The following is a 20,155-nucleotide window of genomic DNA, read 5'->3' on the forward strand; positions in this document are numbered from 1 at the left end:
TACCATTTTTATCGGGAGACTTGGGGGAACGCTGAGTGGAAGGAAATTTGTGGCTCCTATCAGATTCCAGAATTTTCTGTCACCGAAATGTGAGGAAAATGTATTTTTTTAGCCAAATTTTGAGGTTTGCAAAGGATTCTGGGTAACAGAACCTGGTCATAGGCCCACAAGTCACCCCATCTTGGATTCCCCTAGGTCTCTAGTTTTCAAAAATGCACAGGCTTGGTAGGTTTCCCTAGGTGCCGGCTGAGCTAGAGGCCAAAATCTACAGGTAGGCACTTTGCAAAAAACAGCTCTGTTTTCTGTCAGAAAATGGGATGTGTCCACGTGGTGCTTTGGGGCATTTCCTGTTGTGGGCGCTAGGCCTACCCAGACAAGTGAGGTATCATTTTTATCGGGAGACGTGGGGGAACGCTGGGTGGAAGGAAATTTGTGGCTCCTCTCAGATTCCAGAACTTTCTGTCACCGAAATGACAGGAAAAAGTGTTTTTTTTTTTAGCCACATTTTGAGATTTGCAAAGGATTCTGGGTAACAGAACCTGGTCAGAGCCCCACAAGTCACCCCATCTTGGATTCCCCTAGGTCCCTCGTTTTCAAAAATACACAGTTTGGTAGGTTTCCCTAGGTGCCGGCTGAGCTAGAGGCCAAAATCTACAGGTAGGCACTTTGCAAAAAACAACTCTGTTTTCTGTCAAAAAAGGGATGTGTCCACGTTGTGCTTTGGGGTTATTCTTGTCGCGGGCACTAGGCCTACCCACACAAGTGAGGTATCATTTTTATCGGGAGGCTTGGGGGAACGCTGAGTGGAAGGAAATTTATGCCTCCTCTCAGATTCCAGAACTATCTGTCACCGAAATGTGAGGAAAATGTGTTTTTTTAGCTAAATTTTGAGGTTTGCAAAGGATTCTGGGTAACAGAACCTGGTCAGAGCCCCACAAGTCACCCCATCTTGGATTCCCCTAGGTCTCCAGTTTTCAAAAATGCACAGTTTGGTAGGTTTCCCTAGGTGCCGGCTGAGCTAGAGGCCAAAATCTACAGTTAGGCACTTTGCAAAAAACAGCTCTGTTTTCTGTGAAAAAATGTGATGTGTCCACGTTGTGTTTTGGGGCATATCCTGTCGCGGGCGCTAGGCCTACCCACACAAGTGAGGTACCATTTTTATCGGGAGACTTGGGGGAACGCTGAGTGGAAGGAAATTTGTGGCTCCTCTCAGATTCCAGAATTTTCTGTCACCGAAATATGAGGAAAATGTTTTTTTTTAGCCAAATTTTGAGGTTTGCAAAGGATTCTGGGTAACAGAACCTGGTCAGAGGCCCACAAGTCACCCCATCTTGGATTCCCCTAGGTCTCTAGTTTTCACAAATGCACAGGCTTGGTAGGATTCCCTAGGTGCCGGCTGAGCTAGATGCCAAAATCTACAGGTATAGGCACTTTGCAAAAAACAGCTCTGTTTTCTGTCAAAAAATGGGATGTGTCCACGTTGTGCTTTGGGGCATTTCCTGTTGTAGGCGCTAGGCCTACCCACACAAGTAAGGTATCATTTTTATCGGGAGATTTGGGGGAACGCTGGGTGGAAGGAAATTTGTGGCTCCTCTCAGATTCCAGAACTTTCTGTCACCGAAATGACAGGAAAAAGTGTTTTTTTTTTTAGCCACATTTTGAGATTTGCAAAGGATTCTGGGTAACAGAACCTGGTCAGAGCCCCACAAGTCACCCCATCTTGGATTCCCCTAGGTCCCTCGTTTTCAAAAATACACAGTTTGGTAGGTTTCCCTAGGTGCCGGCTGAGCTAGAGGCCAAAATCTACAGGTAGGCACTTTGCAAAAAACAGCTCTGTTTTCTGTCAAAAAAGGGATGTGTCCACGTTGTGCTTTGGGGCTATTCTTGTCGCGGGCACTAGGCCTACCCACACAAGTGAGGTATCATTTTTATCGGGAGGCTTGGGGGAACGCTGGGTGGAAGGAAATTTATGCCTCCTCTCAGATTCCAGAACTATCTGTCACCGAAATGTGAGGAAAATGTGTTTTTTTAGCTAAATTTTGAGGTTTGCAAAGGATTCTGGGTAACAGAACCTGGTCAGAGCCCCACAAGTCACCCCATCTTGGATTCCCCTAGGTCTCCAGTTTTCAAAAATGCACAGTTTGGTAGGTTTCCCTAGGTGCCGGCTGAGCTAGAGGCCAAAATCTACAGTTAGGCACTTTGCAAAAAACAGCTCTGTTTTCTGTGAAAAAATGTGATGTGTCCACGTTGTGTTTTGGGGCATATCCTGTCGCGGGCGCTAGGCCTACCCACACAAGTGAGGTACCATTTTTATCGGGAGACTTGGGGGAACGCTGAGTGGAAGGAAATTTGTGGCTCCTCTCAGATTCCAGAATTTTCTGTCACCGAAATATGAGGAAAATGTTTTTTTTTAGCCAAATTTTGAGGTTTGCAAAGGATTCTGGGTAACAGAACCTGGTCAGAGGCCCACAAGTCACCCCATCTTGGATTCCCCTAGGTCTCTAGTTTTCACAAATGCACAGGCTTGGTAGGATTCCCTTGTGCCGGCTGAGCTAGATGCCAAAATCTACAGGTATAGGCACTTTGCAAAAAACAGCTCTGTTTTCTGTCAAAAAATGGGATGTGTCCACGTTGTGCTTTGGGGCATTTCCTGTTGTGGGCGCTAGGCCTACCCACACAAGTAAGGTATCATTTTTATAGGGAGATTTGGGGGAACGCTGGGTGGAAGGAAATTTGTGGCTCCTCTCAGATTCCAGAACTTTGTGTCACCGAAATGACAGGAAAAAGTGTTTTTTTTAGCCAAATTTTGAGATTTGCAAAGGATTCTGAGTAACAGAACCTGGTCAGAGCCCCACAAGTCACCCCATCTTGGATTCCCCTAGGTCTCCAGTTTTCAAAAAAGCACAGTTTGGAAGGTTTCCCTAGGTGCCGACTGAGCTAGAGGCCAAAATCTACAGGTAGGCACTTTGCAAAAAACAGCTCTGTTTTCTGTCAAAAAATGGGATGTGTCCACGTTGTGTTTTGGGACATTTCCTGTCGCGCGCGCTAGGACTACCAACACAAGTGAGGTACCATTTTTATTGGGAGACTTGGGGGAACGCTGGGTGGAAGGAAATTTGTGGCTCCTCTCAGATTCCAGAACTTTCTGTCACCGAAATGTGAGGAAAATGTGTTTTTTTAGCTAAAGTTTGAGGTTTCCAAAGGATTCTGGGTAACAGAACCTCGTCAGATCCCCACAATTCACCCCATCTTGCATTCCCCTATGTCTCTAGTTTTCAAAAATGCACAGGTTTGGTAGGTTTCCCTAGGTGCCGGCTGAGCTAGAGGCCAAAACCTACAGGTAGGCACTTTGCAAAAAACAGCTCTGTTTTCAGTCAAAAAATGGGATGTGCCCACGTTGTGTTTTGGGACATTTCCTGTCGCGGGCGCTAGGACTACCCACACAAGTGAGGTATCATTTTTATTGGGAGACTTGGGGGAACGCTGGGTGGAAGGAAATTTGTGGCTCCTCTCAGATTCCAGAATTTTCTGTCACCGAAATGTGAGGAAAATATGTTTTTTTAGCCAAATTTTGAGGTTTGCAAAGGATTCTGGGTAACAGAACCTGGTCAGAGGCCCACAAGTCACCCCATCTTGGATTCCCCTAGGTCTCTAGTTTTCAAAAATGCACAGGCTTGGTAGGTTTCCCTAGGTGCCGGCTGAGCTAGAGGCCAAAATCTACAGGTAGGCACCTTGCAAAAAACAGCTCTGTTTTCTGTCAAAAAATGGGATGTGTCCACGTTGTGCTTTGGGGCATTTCTTGTTGTGGGCGCTAGGACTACCCACACAAGTGAGGTATCATTTTTATCGGGAGACTTGGGGGAACGCTGAGTGGAAGGAAATTTGTGGCTCCTCTCAGATTCCAGAATTTTCGGTCACCGAAATGACAGGAAAAAGTGTTTTTTTTAGCCACATTTTGAGATTTGCAAAGGATTCTGGGTAACAGAACCTGGTCACAGCCCCACAAATCACCCCATCTTGGATTCCCCTAGGTCCCTAGTTTTCAAAAATGCACAGTTTGGTAGGTTTCCCTAGGTGCCGGCTGAGCTAGAGGCCAAAATCTACAGGTAGGAACTTTGCAAAAAACAACTCTGTTTTCTGTCAAAAAAGGGATGTGTCCACGTTGTGCTTTGGGGCTATTCTTGTCGCGGGCGCTAGGCCTACCTACACAAGTGAGGTATCATTTTTATCGGGAGGCTTGGGGGAACGCTGGGTGGAAGGAAATTTGGGCCTCCTCTCAGATTCCAGAACTTTCTGTCACCGAAATGTGAGGAAAATGTGTTTTTTTAGCTAAATTTTGAGGTTTGCAAAGGATTCTGGGTAACAGAACCTGGTCAGAGCCCCACAAGTCACCCCATCTTGGATTCCCCTATGTCTCTAGTTTTAAAAAATGCACAGGTTTGGTAGGTTTCCCTAGGTGCCAGCTGAGCTAGAGGCCAAAATCTACAGGTAGGCACTTTGCAAAAAACAGCTCTGTTTTCTGTCAAAAAATGGGATGTGCCCACGTTGTGTTTTGGGACATTTCCTGTCGCGGGCGCTATGACTACCCACACAAGTGAGGTATCATTTTTATCGGGAGACTTGGGGCAACGCTTGGTGGAAGGAAATTTGTGGCTCCCCTCAGATTCCAGACTTTCTGTCACCGAAATGTGAGGGAAATGTGTTTTTTTAGCCAAATATTGAGGTTTGCAAAGGATTCTGGGTAACAGAACCTGGTCAGAGCCCCACAAGTCACCCTATCTTGGATTCCCCTAGGTCTCTAGTTTTCAAAAATGCACAGGTTTGGTAGGTTTCCATAGGTGCCGGCTGAGCTAGAGGCCAAAATCTACAGGTAGGCACTTTGCAAAAAACAGCTCTTTTTTCTGTCGAAAAATGGGATGTGCCCATGTTGTGTTTTGGGACATTTCCTGTCACGGGCGCTAGGACTACCCACACAAGTGAGGTATCATTTTTGTCGGGAGACTTGAGGGAACGCTGGGTGGAAGGAAATTTGTGGCTCCTCTCAGATTCCAGAACTTTCTGTCACCGAAATGTGAGGAAAATGTGTTTTTTTAACCAAATTATGAGGTTTGCACAGGATTCTTGGAAACAGAACCTGGTCAGAGCCCCACAAGTCACCCCATCTTGGATTTCCCTAGCTCTCCAATTTTCAAAAATGCACAGTTTAGTAGGTTTCCATAGAATATCAAAACAAGTGTTATTGCCCCTTGTCTTTCTCTACATTTTTTGCCTTCCAAATATAAGACAGTGTGTAAAAAAGACGTCTATTTGAGAAATGCCCAGTAATTCACATGCTACTATGGGCACCCCGGAATTCAGAGATGTGCAAATAACCACTGCTCCTCAACACCTTATCTTGTGCCCTTTTGGAAATACAAATGTTTTCTTGATGGCTATGTTTTACTCTTTATATTTCAGCAAATTAATTGCTGTATACCCGGAATAGAATGAAAACCCACTGCAGGGTGCAGGTCATTTATTGGCTCTGGGTACCTAGAGTTCTTGATGAACCTACAATTCCTATATATCCCCGCAACCAGAAGAGTCCAGCATACGTAACGGTATATTGCTTTTGAAAATCTGACATTGCAGGAAAAAGTTACAGAGTAAAACGTAGAGGAAAATTGATGTTTTTTTCACCTCAATTTAAAAAAAAATCTTTTTCAGTTGTTATTTTCTGTAGGAAACCCTTGTAGGATATACACAAATTACCCCTTGCTGAATTCAGAATTTTGTCTACTTTTCAGAAATATTGCGGTTTCTGGGATCCAGCGTTGGTTTCATGCCAATTTCTGTCACTGACTGGAAGGAGGCTGAAAGCACAAAAAATCCTAAAAATGGGGTATGTCCCAGTAAAATACCCAAATTGTGTTGAAAAATTGGGTTTTCTGATTCAAGTCTGCCTGTTCCTGAAAGCTGGGAAGCTGGTAATTTTAGCACCGCAAACCCTTTGCTGATGCCTTTTTCAGGGAAAAAAACACAAGCCTTCTTCTGCAGCCCCTTTTTCCCATTTTTTTTAAAAAAACGAAATGTTCACTGTATTTTGGCTAATTTCTTGGCCTCCTTCTGGGGAACCCACAAAGTCTGGGTACCTCTAGAATCCCTAGGATGTTGGAAAAAAAGGACACAAATTTGGCGTGGTTAGCTTATGTGAACAAAAAGTTATGAGGGCCTAAGCGCAAACTGCCCCAAATAGCCCAAAAAAGGCCAGGCACAGGAGGGGGAAAAGGCCTGGCAGCGAAGGGGCTAATGAACCTTTATCGTTTTGTATTTTTGTGGTGTTTTCACTGTGTTGCTGTAGGATTTATTGCACAAATACTTTACACATTGCTTTCTAAGTTAAGCCTGATTGCTCAGTGCCAAGCTACCAGAGGGTAGGCACAGGATAATTTGGATTGTGTGTGACGTACCCTGACTAGGATTGTGGTCCCTATTTGGACAAAGGTGAATACCTCTGCTAATTAGAGACCCCATTTATATTGTTACATTAGTAGTGGGTTATGTGCGTGTTACTGCAGTCCTAATGTGATAGGTTACACACATGTCTGGACATTTATTAGTGATGTAGGTGTTTTGTTGTATCCATGTAGATGTTTATACTTAGCATGAGTAGTGGAATAGTATGTGCCCTTTATGTACATGATTGGTGTCCATTGTATTGAAGATGTTGGAATGGTCCCTGTGGTTGTCTGTGGGTGTGTCCTGTGTGCTAGGTAGGCCCCTATTGCTGGAATTGTAATTGTTGTCTATGTGTCAATGATTAGGATTAGTGGGTCAAGAAGCTCATTATAACTCTTTTTTAGACACTTTTGATAGATGTTTGTATGACGTACTATGTCATTTTATGAGGCTCACAATTTGAGAATGCCACATGTAGTGCTTTCAACTGAGGTATTTGACATTGTGAATGTTATGGACAGAGTCGCATGTATGTGATTGCAAACCAACATGCTGCATTGTATTTGAAGTGAGAAGAGTTTCTAATCATGAAACATGACTACTGGTGATGGACTGGGAAAGTGTGGATTAGTGGTAGGCATGATATTGTGTTGTCAGTCAACAACATTTTCTAAATATAATTTGTTGATACACAGTGATAAACTGTATAGGGAGAGTCTTTTGATGTAGCCAATTCATCTTGTGCATGAATAATTTGTGTTACAGCTGAATTGATGGGATGGTGATGTGATCAGATGGTTGCCTCATGTTGTGGTTATTCTGTTGTCATACAGGATTGTTGGAAGTATATAGTTGTAATACGATGCAGGCTCTAAAAGGTCCCTACCTAGGGGTTTATTAGACATAAATGTGTTGTTAAAGTTGTGTAGTGTGTAACGTATGTGTATGTTAAGAATGTGATGACCCTCTCTCTCTCTGTTTCTCTGCAACAGCATTGGCAGGAGAAGGAGATGGGGCTCAGCCGAGTGGGAAAGCTACTGGCCATGGGACCTGGAGTGCTGATACCACTGACACTGAGGAACCCAGTAGCCCGCAGGGCGAGGGCAGTGCTATGGGAGAGACAGGATCCATGTCTTCATCAGCCCCTGCCCCGGTCAGCCATTTTGCCCTCAGTGAGGAGGCTATTGACCTCCTGAGATCCATCTCTGTGAGTCAGCAAACAATCGTGAATGTAATCCAGGGACTGGTAATTCAGATCCAACAGAGTAATTCATTCCTGGAGGGCATTCAGGGTGCACTGGCTGAACTACAGAGAACTTTTCAGGTTCTATCCTTCACTCTGATAGCATCCAGTCACCCTTTGTCTACCATCCCCCCTCCACCTTTCTCTTCCCAATCCCAAACCCCTCTTCCGAGACCCAGCCAAAGCTGACAGACAGACAAGCATCCATCCACCTCAACATCCAAGGGTAGCTCTGACAAACACAAACACCACAAGATACACCACCGGTATGCACACAAGCAACATCCACCTGCAGACACAGTAACAGTCACAACCTGGCCTGACACCCCCACCACTCGCAGCATCACAGACAGCACACCTGACACACCTGCAGACAACACACCAACATTCACAGTTCCAGCCACTACACATCTCCTACCCACAGACAGCACCACAGCAGACCCTTAGACATCCACCCAGTCACCACACCAACAGACATTACAACCAAAGACATGCCTACATGCAGAATATCCACCATACCTGCAGTCACCACCCCAACAGACACTCACCCACCCACCATGGCATCCCCCAGCACATCCAACCCCTGTCCTCCCAAGACACATAAACGCCCTCACCCACCCACCCAACAGACCCCCACCACTCACAAGCATACCTCGCATAAACTTGCACCCAAGACATCCATACCAACACCTCTTACAACCACTCCCTCTCCCTCCACACCCAAACCCTTTTGATATGACCGTCCCTGTGTGTCTAAAAAAGCTTTCCTTTCGGAGTTTGCCCTTTTCCCCTACTCCTCTCCCAACCCGTGATACCCCTAAATGTGCTGTGTCCCTCCCCAAGTCCGGCCCTTCCACCTCCAAGAACTCCCCGCCCCCCCTTTGCAGGTTTTTATACCCCTCTCCTTGCCAAGAAGTCAATCCCTTCACCTAAAAGTCAACCCTCCCCTAAACCTATGTTCAAGCCCAAACCTCCCCTCCCAAGCCAAATCCCAAAGGCCCCTCTAAGACCTAAACCCAAACTCTCCCCTCTGCCCCCCCAGATAACCTCTGAGGTGTCTGCTGTCCCATACATGCCCCCACCTGTGGAGGTTACATGGCAGTCAGGAGTCAAGTTTGCACCACAAATCTGTGTGCATACAGATTGTTGAACAAATGGACTGCCTATGGCCTTTGTTATTTTGAAAAATTTTGAACTTAATAATTACTTGAACCAACATGTAGTTGGTTTCTAGGTTATATCTTTGTCATGCATTTCTTTCCCTAGTATAGAGTTGTTCTTAGCTGACATTAGCTGTGTGTCTGTGCGTGTTCTGCTTGGGCTACATGTGTTATTTAGGCAGTATGTGAGGTTGTGTGCAGTGCTTTTGTATTAAAGTGGTATGGTATGTGTTGTGTGATGACATTTGTGTGTGCTGTGTGGCTTTGTGTGCTTTAGCTGTGCACGTGTTTTATGCATGAAATGATAGATACGGTTTTCTTGGTCAATCGGTAAGTAGTGTGATTGTGTATTTGTATGTAATTTTTTGCCTGTTGGTGTTAGGTTGTGATGTATGCATGATGTGTCCCCGGATAGTGTCCCTGTGTGTCCCTGCCAAGTGATTGGAGGTGGTGCAGTTGTGTTGTGTTTGTAACATGCTGTGGTGTTGTGTGGTACTGTGTGAGTGTGGGCCTGTGCAGTGTTTCAGTGTATATGCATGTGTAAGTGACGTGTTTATGTGTGTGTGTGTGTGTGTTTGGAGGCCGTAGTGTGTTTGTTGTGGATATGCGAGTGTGTGTGTGACTGTATGTGAGTGTGCATGTAAGTGTCCAGTTACATGTGAGTGTCGTCCTCGTACCCCCTTCCTGAATGATTATTGTGTTGAGTGTACAAAAATTGCCAATCTACAACAGTACCAGGTAAGAGTGTGCACTTACAGTAGCTGTTGTCTTCGTAGCAGGTTCAATAGTCTTGGGGTGAGCAGGAGCAGTGGGAAGATGCGTAATTCAGGTTCTATGGCGGCTCTGGACGAGTATGGCTTCCTGAAGGTTAGTGTCCATCAGCCTAGCGGGAAACTCATAATAGGTCCAGCAGGGTGGTCGCCACTACGGCTGCAGCCACCCTGTTGGGAGTTTGGCAGATGGGTGTTCCTGTCCACCAAACTCATATTTGGCCCATAGGTGGTCATTATGACATTGCCGGTGCACTGACCGCCACTGTTAAAGTGGCGGTAATACTGCAAACAGCCTGGTGGTAATTACCACCAAATTATGACCATGGCGGTGATACCTCCCATAGACAGCCAATGTATCACACCAACCGCCAGGGCATTAACACCATTGAACATGGCAGTAGCCACCTACAGCCAAGCGGAAGTCAAAGTACTGCCCACCATATAATGACATAGTAAACCACTAGGAATTCTGGGGCAGTACCAGCACCGTCAAAAGCCTGGTGGAAACACATTCCACATTAAAGAAAAAAAAAAAGACTCACCATCTGGGAAACAGAGGACTTCGCAGCCGCCATGGAACCGGAACTCCAAGTCTTTGCGATGCTCTACTACGCCATGGCCATCCTGGAGTACCAATGACGACGAAGACAATGACGGTGAGTACAGCTGCCTAGCACACAAGGGAGGGAGGGAGGAATAGGAGAGTGACACACACAACACACACCATAAACACACACAACATACACAGAACCTGCTGCAGAGTAAATCGACTGTCACAGAACCCACGAGCAAATTATGCAAGGACAACAATTCTGAAGTACGAACACTGTAATGTGCTGCAAACAGCCACCATAATGAATCATGAAATCAAAATGCAGACGTCAATGTACAGATTGGGCCATTGGCCAGTCCAAAGTACCAAAGGCCACATGACCACAGGGCATAGTCCAAGCCCCAACTTGACTCCTGACAACATCGAGACTCCACTGTTCAGGGGCATCATGTTGGAAATGGGCAGGCACCTCAGGGGAAAGGAGGTTTGGGGGGGCACCTCAGCTCGAGTTGGTTTCATGCCCACTGGTTCTGGAGGGGGCTCTTTGCCCAATAGGCTCTGGAGGGAAGTGAAAGGCCACAGTCTCTGGAGTGGGTATCATGCCCACTGGTTCTGGAGGGGGCTCCTTGCTCAATAGTCTCTGGAGAGGAGTGAAAGGCCACAGTCTCTGGAGGGTGGGCTACATGCAATCAGACGGTGGAGGGGGCTCCTTGGGTTCCTTTTCTGGTGGAAGGGGCTCCTTGCCCTCAGATGGTGGAGGGGGCTCCTTGGGTTCCTTTGCTGGTGGAAGGGGCTCCTTGCCCTCAGATGGTAGAGGGGGCTCCTTGGGTCCCTTTGCTGGTGTGACAGGGGATCCTTGCCCTCAGATGGTGGAGGGGGCTCCTTGCCCTCAGATGTTGGATGGGGCTCCTTGGGATCCTTTGCTGGTGGAAGTGGCTCCTTGCCTTCAGATGGTGGAGGGGGCTCCTTGGGTTTCTTTGGTAGTGGAGCGGGATGCTTGGGTTTCTTTGGTGGTGGAGGAGGATCCTTGGGTTCCCTCTTGTGACATGCCACCTTGGCCTTTGTCATGTGACTTGTGTCCATGCCTCCAGGTCTAGGAGGTGCCTCCACTGACCCCGTCCTCTGTCCCTGAGATTTTACCACCCTAGTCCTCCGTTTTTGAGGGGGAGATGTTGACTTACTGGGAGTGGCTGCTGTCACACTCAGGGGCCCCTTAGTGCCAGCAGCACATTTCTTGGTGGGGCAGTGGTAGTCTGTTTGAATGAGGTGCTGGGCTGGGTCATTGGAACCCTGCACTTACGGGCAGGACAGGGGAAGGGGGATGGAAGAGGTCTAGATGGGCAAGGAAAAGCTTCTTAGGGACGTTGGTTAAAGGGGGTGTACATTTGCTGGACTTTGGGTGCAGGTGCATGAACAGTGTGCGTGTGTGAGGTGGATGGCTGTTGGGTGTCTGAGTGCCAGCGTTTGTTTCTCTTAGGAGGGGGCAGACAGGGGGGGAAAGGACAAAGAGGACGTGTGGATCGATGTTGTGGAGGTGTCTGCAAGTGAGGTGGGTGTGCTGCATGATGTGGTGATGGTGGCTGTTGATGCAGTGCATGCAGGTGTGAGTGCGGATGTGACTGTGTGGGAGAAGGAGGAGGAGAGAGAGACAGTGAAGGCAGTGGATGTTGTTGTGTGTGCAACTGTCTGTCGTTTGTGTGAGTGCTTATGGCTTGAAGTTTGTTGCCTATGTTTGTCTGTTCCTCTCTTGTGTGATGTTTTGTTTGCATGCTTGTATGTATGTGTGCATGGGATGGGTTGGGGTTGAGGAGACTGGGACTGGTAAGTGGTAGTTGGAGAGGGGATGTTAGGACCAGGGACACTGGCTGCCATCAGAGAGGAGGCCAGAGCCTGAAACGATGTCTGTAGGGCCTCTAACCCACCATGGATGCCCTCCAGGTAGGCATTGCATTGCTGCATCTGGGATGCCAGCCCCTGGATGTCATTTACTATGCTTGACCTCCCTACAGAGATGGATCTCAGGAGGTCAATAGCCTCCTCACTGAGGGCAGCAGTGCTCACTGGGGCAGGGTCTTAGGTGCCTGGGGCGAAGCAGATGCCCACCCTCCTGGGTGAGCAGGCAGGGGCAACTCGATGGGGGGCTACTGGGAGGGCGGTGCTGGTACAGGGGGTGGCGGCTGTACCTGTAGCTGAGGTGGTTCTAGAGGTGTCCGCCACCACCAGGGAGCTCCCATCAGAGGTGGATTCAGAGTCAGTGTTGTCGCCTCCTGTCCCTGCCATGCTGCTCCCCTCGCCTTCCATCGCACTGATCCCCCCTGCGTCGGTGGACCCTGCCTCCTGGGTCGTGTGGGCTGCAGCTTCCTCACTTGCAAGTGCCCCTGCTCCTCCACCAGATGCTGCTAATGCACACATGGACAGGATGACAGAAGAAAATGGGTGGGGGGAGGGAGCACTGGGTCAATTACATAACCAACAGCATATATGGCATACTTATCACCATCACACACAGGTACCAAGATTGAGCACTATTGTAGGAAAGTAGCATCTTGCCTGGCATGTTACCCCCATTTTTTACTTATATGTATGTTTGTTTTTGCCTGTGTCACTGGGATCCTGCTAGCCAGGACCCCAGTGTTCATAAAGTGTGCCCTGTATGTGTTCTCTGTGTGGTGCCTAACTGTATCACTGAGGCTCTGCTAACCAGAACCTCAGTGTTTATGCTCTCTCTGCTTTTAAAATTGTCACAGCAAGCTAGTGACTAATTTTACCAATTCTGATTGGCACACTGGAACACCCTTATAATTCCCTAGTATATGGTACCTAGGTACCCAGGGTATTGGGGTTCCAGGAGATCCCTATGGGGTGCAGCATTTCTTTTGCCACCCATAAGGAGCTCAGACAATTCTTACACAGGACTGCCACTGTAGCCTGAGTGAAATAACGTCCATGTTATTTCACAACCATTTTACACTGCACTTAAGTAACTTATAAGTCACCTAAATGTCTAACCCTCACTTACTGAAGGTTAGGTGCAAAGTTACTTAGTGTGAGGGCACCCTGGCACCAGCCAAGATGCCCCCACATTGTTCAGGGCAAATTCCCCCGACTTTGTGAGTGCGTGGACACCATTACACGCGTGAACTACATATAGGTCAATACCTATGTGTAGCTTCACAATGGTAACTCCGAACATGGCCATGTAACTTGTCTAGGATCATGGAATTGTCACCCCAATACCATTCTGGTATTGGGGGGACAATTCCATGCATCCCCGGGGCTCCAGCATAGAGCCCGGGTACTGCCAAACTAGCTCTCCGGGGTTTTCTCTGCAGCTACTGCTGCTGCCAACCCTCAGACAGGTTTCTGCCCTCCTGGCGCCTGGGCAGCCCAGTCCCAGAAAGACAGAACAAAGAATTTCCTCTGAGAGAGGGTGTTACACCCTCTCCCTTTGGAAATAGGTGTAAAGGGCCTGAGAGGAGTAGCCTCTCCTGGCCTCTGGAAATGCTTTGAAGGGCACAGATGGTGCCCTCCTTGCATAAGCCAGTCTACACCAGTTAAGGGATCCCACCAGCCCTGCTCTGGCGCGAAACTGGACAAAGGAAAGGGGAGTGACCACTCCCCTGACCAGCACCTCCCCAGGGGAGGGCCCAGAGCTCCTTCAGTGAGTCCCAGACCTCTGCCATCTTGAATGCAGAGGTGTGAGGGCACAATGGGGACCTCTGAGTGGCCAGTGCCAGCAGGTGACGTCAGAGACCCCTCCTGATAGGTGCTTACATCTCTCTGTGGCCAATCCTCCTCTGAGGGCTATTTAGGGAATCTTCTGTGTGTTTCTCATCAGATAATGAATGCAAGAGCTCACCAGAGTTCCTCTGCACTTCGACTTCTGCCAAGGATCGACCGCTGACTGCTCCAGGATGATTGCAAAACCGCAACAAAGTAGCAAGAAGACTACCAGCAACATTGTAGCGCCTCATCCTGCCGGCTTTCTCGGTTGTTTCCTCATGGTGCATGCTCTGAGGGCTGTCTGACTTCACCCTGCACTGGAAGCCAAGAAGAAATCTTCTGTGGGTCGACGGAATCTTCCCCCTGCGACACAGGCACCGGTCCTCTGGGTCCCCTCTCATCTTGACGAGCGTGGTCCCTGGAACACAGGAGCTGGATCCAATTGTCCCCGACAGTCCAATGGCCCTTCTGTCCAAATATGATGGAGGTAGGTCCTTGCCTCCCCACGCCAGACAGTAATCCTGTGTACTGTGTGAACTGCAGCTGCTAGGGCTCCTGTGCACTTTTGCAAGACTTCCTTTGTGGACAGCACAGCCCAGGCCCCCAGCACTCCGTCCTGCATTGCCTAACTTGCTGAGTTGGACTCCAACTTCGTGGGACCCTCTTTTGTTGTGCTGAGATGACCGTCGTGCCCAGATCTTCTGAACGCCTGCTCAGGTACCTCTGCAAGTGCTGCCTGCTTCTGCGTGGGCTCTCTCTGTTGCTAAGCGCCCCCTCTGTCTCCTCCTCCAAGGGGCGCCCTCCTGGTCCTTCCTGGGCCCTGGCAGCACCCAAAACCTTCAACTCCGACTCTTGCAGCTAGCAAGGCTTGTTTGTGGTCTTTCTGCGTGGAAACAACTCTGCATCCTACAGCACACTGTGGGACATCTTCTGGCCATAGGAGAAGTTCCTGGCACCTTCCGTTGTTGCATAATCTTTGGCTTCTTCCACCCAGAGGCAGCCCCTTTGCACCTTCATCCGGGGTTTAGTGGGCTCCTGTCCCCCAGACACTTGCGTGACTCTTGGACTTGGTCCCCTTCCTTTTCAGGTCCAGGAATCCGTCTTCAGTGCTTTGCAGTCAGTTGTTGTCTTTGCAGAATCCCCTATCTCGACTTTACTGTCTTTCTGGGGTTGTAGGGTAACTTTACTCCTGCTTTTCAGGGTCTTGGGGTGGGGTATCTTGGACACCCTTAGTGCTTTCTTACACTCCCAGTGACTCTCTACACACTACACTAGGCCTGGGGTCCATTCGTGGTTCGCATTCCACTTTTGGAGTATATGGTTTGTGTTTCCCCTAGGCCTATTGTCTCCTATTGCATTCTATTGTGTTCTACAGTGTTTGCACTACTTTTCTAAGTGTTTTACTTACCTGCTTTTGGTGTATATTTTGTGTATATTACTTACCTCCTAAGGGAGTATATCCTCTGAGATACTTTTGGCATATTGTCACTGAAATAAAGTACCTTTATTTTTGGTAACTCTGAGTATTGTGTTTCTTATGATATAGTGCTAAGTGATATAAGTGGTATAGTAGGAGCTTTGCATGTCTCCTAGTTCAGCCTAAGCTGCTCTGCTATAGCTACCTCTATCAGCCTAAGCTGCTAGAACAGTACTGATCTACTTATAAGGGATAACTGGACCTGGCACAAGATGTAAGTACCACAAGGTACCCACTATAAGCCAGGCCAGCCTCCTACAACTATGCACCTCATTGCCATTCCATTGGCTAGGTACCACAGCAAGATGAGAGCCAACCACCGCCATCTGCACCCCTCCTGGGACGTGCTAAGATCTGTCTGACATGGAATGCCACCTAGCTAGCTAACATGATTTTGCTGTTCACCCATTTACCCTGAATTGGACCACACAGCAATGTATGAGCTGGCATTAAGGGGCACACATTGACTGAAACCCACCACCAGCATCCTATGCCAGGCAACAAAGATGGATGTTACACACACTGTACTCACCCCCTTCTGGCTGCGGTGCTGCCCTTAAGCACCCATCCAGCTCTGGGTAGGCCACTGCCAGTTTGCAGGCCATCAGGAGGGTCAGGTTTTGATGGTCACCCCTCCCTCGTTGGGAGGCCATCCCCAGCTGGGCCTCCACGGTCTTCCGGGCCCAGCGTCTCAGGTCCTCCCACCATTTCTTGCAGTGGGTGCTCCACCTGCTATAGACCACCAGGGTCCACATGTCCTTGGCGATGGCAGGCCACAATCCCTTCTTCTGATGGGCGCTGATCTGCAGAGGAAACACAAACAGGAGGACACCATTAACCATACAATCCAGCCTGTCACACATATGGCCCACAAAAACCATTTACCCTTATCAGGCACACACATCACCCAGAGCCCTGCATGTACACTACCACCAGCCATACCCCCCACCCAAATGATACACTGCCAGCACCCACACATCTCCATGCAACCTTGTTGCATGCATCGTCCCCTGGGTGAACTCACCTGTTAGTCTGGAGGCCCATACAGCTGTCCATATAGGGGTAGAACCACATCCACCAGGTGCTCCAACTCCCCCGAAGTGAAGGCAGGGGCCCTTTCCCCTGTCACACGGACCATGGCAGGTTCCAGACACAGGTCACAGCAGCACACGCAGTGGATGTATTGTCCTGTGGAAAGTCAGGAATCAAGTGAGGTTATAGTCAGAAAATGGCAGTTACGTCTGCAGCGGTGTACACCGTAACTGCCGCTGGTGATCCTAATTGGACACTGTACTCCAAAGAGTCCCATTTTAAGCCAATGAGGATTAGCACGGTGGTGCAAGACCGCCTTCCATCATGATGCCCAACGCCGGCGGAGTTTCATCACTTCCACCTCTCCCTACATACAGGACAGGCGGTTGCCATTTTATGGTGCTGGTCAACATTCTTAAATTGAAACCTGCATCATTGCTGTCAATTGTACATACATTGCCATTTACATAGTCCAGTAACATACATGGTCAATGTGCACTGAAGTGGTGGTTCCATTGCTCAGTTTGTCACTCCTTTCTCACTCTTGTGTCCCTTAGGTACCTACCACTGCGGAGGAATAGTAGGAGGAGGCAAGCCCCTGTGTACAGACCCCTTGTGGTCTTGACTACACTGGAGGACAGGCACATTATACTCACCTATAGGCTGGACAGGGGCACAATCAGGGAGCTATGTGCACAATTGGAGCCTGATCTGATATCCGTCAACCCACTGGGATTCCCCCTCTTGTGCAGGTCCTATCAGTGCCCCATTTCCTGGCAACTGGCTTTTTCCAAGTGACAGTGGGCTTGGCTGACGGAATGTCACAACCAATGTTCTCAATAGTGCTGGCATGGGGTTTGGCTGCCCTGATCAAACACTCAATCAATCAATCAATCATTCGCATTTATAAAGCGCGCTACTCACCCATAAAGGGTCTCAAGGCGCTGGGGGGGGGTCAGTGCTCGAAGAGCCAGGTCTTGAGCTGCCTTCTGAAGGAGAGGTGTTCAGGTATGGCGCGAAGGTGGCTGGGCAGAGAGTTCCAGGTCTTCGCTGCCAGGAGAGAGAAGGATCTTCCTCCGGCGGTGGCTTTGCGGATGCGGGGTACGGCTGCCAGGGCCTGCCCGGCGGATCGTAGGGTGCGCGGAGGAGTGTAGAAGGAGACGCGGTTGTTGATGAGTTTGGGTCCGAGGTTGTGAAGGGCTTTGTGTGCGTGGGTGAGGAGTCGGAAGGTGATCCTCTTGTTGACGGGGAGCCAATGGAGTTTTGTCAGGTGTCCTGAGATGTGGTGGTGGCGAGGGATGTCCAGGATGAGTCTTGCGGCAGCGTTCTGGATCCGTTGGAGTTTCCTCAGTAGCTTGGTGGTGATACCCGCATACAGGGTGTTCCCGTAGTCCAAGCGACTGGTGACGAGGGCGTGGGTGACGGTCTTCCTGGTGTCGGTGGGGATCCAGCGGAAGATCTTGCGGAGCATGCGTAGGGTGTTGAAGCATGCCGAGGTCACCGAGTTCACCTGTCTGGTCATGGTGAGGGATGAGTCCAGGATGAAGCCGAGGTTGCGCGCGTGGTCGGTGGGTTGGGGAGTGCTGCCTAGGGCGGGGGGCCACCAGGAGTCGTCCCATGCGGTCGGAGTGGGGCCGAGGATGAGGACCTCCGTCTTGTCGGCGTTCAGTTTCAGGCGGCTGTCTGTCATCCAGTTCGCCACTTCCTTCATTCCTTCATGTAATCTGATCCTGGCTGAGGTGGGGTTGTTTGTGAGGGATAAGATGAGCTGGGTGTCGTCGGCGTGTGATATTAGGTCGAGTCCGTGTTTGCGTGCGATGTTCGCCAGGGGGGTCATGTAGATGTTGAAGAGAGTGGGGCTGAGGGAGGATCCTTGAGGTATGCCGCAGATGATCTCCGTGGCTGTGGATCTGAAGGGGGGCAGGCGGACTCTCTGAGTCCTTCTGGAGAGGAAGGAAATGATCCATTCGAGGGCCTTGCCTCTGATGCCGGCGTTGCTGAGGCGTCGTATCAGGGTGCGGTGGCAGACCGTGTCGAAGGCTGCGGAGAGGTCCAGGAGTATGAGGGCCACGGTCTCACCCTTGTCGGTCAGGGCTCTGATGTCGTCCGTGGCTGCGATGAGGGCGGTTTCGGTGCTGTGGTTGGTCCTGAAACCGAACTGTGTGGGGTCGAGGGAGTCGTTGGTTTCCAGGGCGTTGGTGAGTTGAGTGTTGACAATTTTCTCAATCACTTTGGCGGGGAACGGCAAGAGAGAGATGGGCCGGAAGTTTTTGAGTTCGGTGGGGTCTGCTGTGGGTTTCTTTAAGAGGGCGTTGAGCTCTGCGTGTTTCCAGCTCTCCGGGAAGGTGGCGGTGGTGAGGGAGGCGTTGATGACATCTCGGAGGTGCGGTGCGATGATGTCGTCAGCTTTGTTGTAGATGTGGTGCGGGCAGGGGTCCGATGGGGATCCGGAGTGGATCGAGTTCATGACGTGGGTGGTCTCCTCGGTGGTGGTTGGGCTCCAGGTGAGGATGGTGGTGATGTCGGTAGCGGGTTCCGGGGGGGGGTTTGCGTCGGTGGTCGGGAAGCTGTTGTATATGTCGGTGATCTTGTGGTGGAAGAAGGTCGCGAGGGAGTCGCAGAGGTCCTGTGATGGAGGGATGGAGTTGTTCTCTGCGTCCGGGTTGGAGAGCTCTTTGACGATGCCAAATAGTTCCTTGCTGTTGTGGGCGTTGTTGTCAAGTCTGTTCCGGTAGGCTGTTTTTCGTGCGGCGCGGAGGTGTTGGTGGTGTTGGCGGGTGGCGTCCTTGAGAGCTGACATGTTCTCTTCGGTCTGGTTGAGGCGCCACGTCTTCTCGCGGGCACGGCATTCTTTCTTGGAGTCCTTGAGGTCGGGGGTGAACCAGGAGTTTTTCTTGTGGTTGTTGGTGCTGGCTTGAGTTTTCAGGGGGGCCAGGAGGTTGGCGCAGTCGGAGATCCAGTTGGTGAGGTTGTTGGCGGCTTCGTTTGGGTCGGTGGTGCTGGTGGGTCGGTCCTGGGAGAGGGTTGATGCGAGCTGATCCGTGGTGATACTATTCCAGTGTCTTCTTGGTGGTTGCTGGGTGTGGTGGTGCACAGTGGTCTTCTTGAAGATGAAGTGGACGCAGCTGTGGTCCGACCAGGTGAGTTCGGTGGTGTGGCTGAAGGTGATGTGTTTGCTGGAGGAGAAGATGGGGTCGAGCGTGTGTCTGGCGTAGTGGGTGGGGGTGTTGACTAGCTGATTCAGTCCCAGGTTGGCGAGGTTGTCCAGTAAGGCGGTGGTGTTGTTGTCGGTGAGGTTCTCCAGGTGAAAGTTGAGGTCTCCTAGGAGGATGTAGTCGGTGGATGAGAGTGCGTGAGGGTTGACGAAATCTGCGATGTCTTCGCTGAACTTGGTGCGGGGTCCTGGTGGTCTGTACATGAGGGTGCCTCTGAGGGTGGTCTTGGGGTCGCTGTGGATCGTGAAGTGGAGATGTTCGGCGTCGGGGAGTGAATTGTGGGTGTCGGTTGAGATGCGGATGGAGTTTTTGTGTGCGATGGCGATGCCTCCTCCGATGCGGTTGGTGCGGTCTTTCCGGATGATTTTGTAGCCGTCGGGGATGGCTATGGCGATGTCGGGTGCCGAGGAGGGATTCATCCAGGTCTCGGTGAGGAAGGCGATGTCCGGGTTCGTAGAGTTGAGGAGGTTCCACAGTTCGATGGCGTGCCTGTGGACGGATCGGGTGTTGACCAGGATGCAGTGGAGATAGCTTCCGGGGG

This window comes from Pleurodeles waltl, chromosome 3_1 (assembly GCF_031143425.1).
Source record: "Pleurodeles waltl isolate 20211129_DDA chromosome 3_1, aPleWal1.hap1.20221129, whole genome shotgun sequence".
NCBI classification, from domain to species: Eukaryota; Metazoa; Chordata; class Amphibia; order Caudata; family Salamandridae; genus Pleurodeles; species Pleurodeles waltl.